Raw genomic sequence first — 3,878 nt, forward strand, 5'->3', positions numbered from 1 at the left:
CTCCCCTGATGGTGTCAGATACTCCTGGGCCATGGTGCCTGGTGCCTGTATCACATTCACCCTCTCTGGGCTGATCAAGTAGGGCCTATTAATAATCCTTGGCATCTGCCTTCCTTCAGCACCTAAAACCTTAGGCCCGGCTGAAGGCCCACCTAGAATCATAGAATCTTGAAATTGGAAAGACCATAGATCCCTCAGTTGGTCATCTAGTCTGACCCCTACCAGAAATGTGAATTTACTCTTTAAAAGTGGCTGTCTTATTTCTTCTGGTGATGGACCTCACATACCAGCCCATTCCTTTGTTACAAAGTCTTAACTATTAGGAAGTTCTCACATATTCTGAATAAAAATTTGTACCCATTGGTCCTAGTTTTACCTTCTGGGCCCAAGCAGAAAAAGCCTAATGCCTCTTGTATGGGACAGCTCCTAAGAAGCTTAATGAAAATGATCCCATCTTCCTTAAGTTTTCTCTTCTCCAGGCAAAATATTCCCAATTCCATTTAACTGGTATATAGTATGTTTTCTAGATTTCTCAAGATCTTGGTCATCCCTTTCTGGAATAAGTTAGTATTGCAGCCAAGTCTACAGGCTGAGGATGATGTGAGAGGGAGATGTTTAAGAAGAGATGGTTAAGACCTCTTACAATCAATTCTAACATTCTAGGACTAGTTGGAGATACAGGAATGGTACTTACAAAAGGCTAGGGAGATGGAACCTGGCTTCATAGCTTAGAGGGGATCTCCAAAGCTCTGAAAACTGACAAGTTCTTTGAGGAAGAGAGATGAGGGCCAAGGCCTGAGCCTTGAGGAATGCTAACAAAGAGATGACAAAGGGGATTTGTGGCCAGCAAATACTTGGACCACCATGATATTGTCCAACAATGAATTCTTTTTTTTTTTTTTTAGTGAGGCAATTGGGGTTAAGTGACTTGCCCAGAGTCACACAGCTAGCAAGTGTTAAGTGTCTGAGGCCAGATTTGAACTCAGGTACTCCTGACTCCAGGGCCGGTTCTCTATCCACTGTGCCACCTAGCTGCCCCCAACAATGAATTCTTGGTGGCCATCCCTAACTCCCTCTCCAACCTCTGTCATCCCCCTATTTACAGAAAGTGAAACACCTTGTCAGTCAAAAGTTGTCCTCCCCAGTGACCTGAAATTAAGTAGCTTGGCTGGGGTGATACTCCCAACTACAGTCTTTCTAGGGAAAACACAGAGGAAGGAGACAGAGATATAGATAGATAGATAGAGAAAGACAGAGAGAGAGAGAGAGAGAGAGAGAGAGAGAGAGAGAGAGAGAGAGACAGAGACAGAGACAGAGAAACATTTTTTGAGGAGCTAGAATAACACCTGTTTATCTTTCTTTACTTATCCCTTGGTCAAGGAGAAAAGAAATCAAGCAGCTAGTGACTCGATAGGAATGTGGGCAGAAGGGCTTGTGCTTGTGCACTGATGAACTTAACATGGACTACATTTCCCAGAAGCCTGTGAGTAGGCTCTACAGTGTGGTGATGAACTGAATAGTTCTTACCTAAAAGACAAACAATCAAAACCACTTCTGAATGGGTGATATAGCTCAGGACCACACTCTGAAGGCAGGATGGCATAGGAGAAATGAGAAGAAAATGGCAACTTAGACCATGCTTCACCTAGACCACACTGGGACTAATACAGATAACAGAAGCAGCAGCAGTATTGGAGAGGTGAAACTCAGGAGGCAGGCTTCTCTTCTGGTTCACAACAGAGATTGGTATCTCCTGGCCAAAAGCAAATCCGAGATTTTCTGCCACAGTAAGTATAAAGTAACAAAGTGAGGTCAATAACTAAGTTAAGTGACTGAGTTACTAAGTATATAGCTAAGGTAACTACGTTATGCTACTAAGGGAAGTAACTAAGTTAAATTGCTAAGTAAATAAGTTTCCAAGTAAGATAATTAACTAAGATCTTAATAAATGAGTTATAAGTAGCTAAGTAAATAAAGTAACCAAGTTCCTAAGTAATTAAATTACTAAGTACATAAAAAGGTAAATAACTAAGTTGTTACTTGGATAATTCATTTAACTCAGGACTCAGTGGGAATTGGGATAGTGCTCTTGGAAGACATGCTGTGGGTGGCAGCTATTTGGGAATGAATATTAAAGGGTGTTTGGGGCAGCTAGATGGTGAAGTAGAGAGAGCTGCCTGGAGTCTGGAAGACCTGAATTCAAATTAGGTCTCAGATATTTACTATCTGTGTGATGCTGGGCAAGTCACTTAACCCTGTTTGCCTCAGTTTCCTCATCTCTTAAATGAGCTGGAGAAGGAAATGGCCAACCACTCCAGTATCTTTGCCCAAAAAAAAAATCCAAATGGAGTCATGAAGAGTCAGAATGAATGAACTGAAATGAATGAACAACAATAACAAAACAAAACCAACACCAAAAAACACTAAGAGTGTTTAATCCAGTTCTTTGCTATTGGTTTGTTAATCTGTTTTAATTAAGAATCTTTACTTTGAATTCATATTGAATTTGAATTTATCTGGTCTGATATAAAGAGCTATATCAGAGGGGGATCATAGCTGTGATTTTGATTAATTATTATCTTGCCCCCAGCAATCCCACTTTTAGGTCTTTTGCCCAAAGAAATCATGGAAGGGGGAAAGGGACCCACATGTACAAAAATATTTATAGCTGCTCTTTACGTGGTAGCAAGGAATTGGAAGTTGAGGGGGTGCCCATCAATTGGGGAATGGCTGGACAAGTTGTGGTATATGAATACAATGGAATACTATTGTGCTGTAAGAAACGATGAGCAGGAAGAGTTCAGAGAAACCTGGAGGGTCTTACGTGAGCTGATGATGAGTGAGATGAGCAGAACCAGAAGAACATTGTACACAGTATCATCAACATTGAGTGTTGACCTACTGTGATGGACTATATTCTTCTCACCAATGCAATGGTACAGAAGAGTTCCAGGGAATTCATGATAGAAGAGGATCTCCAAATCCAAGAAAAAAAAAGAAAGAACGAACTGTGGAGTATAGATGCTGATTGAACCATATTATTTCTTTTGTTTTGGGTGCTGTTGTTTTTTTTTTTCTATTTTGAGGTTTTGCATCACTGCTCTGATTCTTTCTCTTGTAACAGGATTAATGCAGAAATAGGATTAATGTTATTATGGGTATATATATGTGTGTATATATATATCTATATGTATATGTATAGAGATATATAGATATAACCTATATCAGATTACCTGCTGTCTAGGGGAGGGGGGAGGGAGGGGAGGGAGGGAGAAAAATCTGAAATTGTAAAGCATGTATAAACAAAAGTTGAGAACTATCTTTACATGTAACAGAAAAAATAAAATATCTCATAAAAAAAATTATTATCTTGCCAGTCATGAATCTTGGTTTGGATAGTTGAGAGGTGGACCTTCCTAATTAAGGTGATGTAATCCAGAGAGGCCTGAAGGTTCATGTCTGGATTCTTTAGAGACCACAGCAAAGAAGAGTTCAGTTTTCAGAGATCTCTGTTCTACCTAACTTCTCTAATGCCATTGACTAGTAGCAATTCTTTCTCTCCCTCTATTGTTGTCTCTAGCCTATTCCTCTCTCAACTTTGCATCTGACTTTCTCATTATGCTTAAGTGTTTGGTGCCTCCTCATCCTGGTACATATATCAGCCCTTGTGACCTTCTTACCCTGGAAGTCCCTCCCCCATGCTGACCAGTTCTTTCATTGGTGAGTTCTTCCTGGGATCTTCATTTTGATGAAGGCTCCAAGCTGCCTTCATCCAGTGACTTTGCTTCTGAATTTCCAGGCTTGACACCATGACCCTACAGTGTAAATTTCTGCTGCCCCAGTAGAGGGAAAGTTCCTTGAGACCAGGTACTATCTTT

The sequence above is a fragment of the Dromiciops gliroides genome, chromosome 5, assembly GCF_019393635.1.
Source record: "Dromiciops gliroides isolate mDroGli1 chromosome 5, mDroGli1.pri, whole genome shotgun sequence".
In the NCBI taxonomy this organism is placed as follows: domain Eukaryota; kingdom Metazoa; phylum Chordata; class Mammalia; order Microbiotheria; family Microbiotheriidae; genus Dromiciops; species Dromiciops gliroides.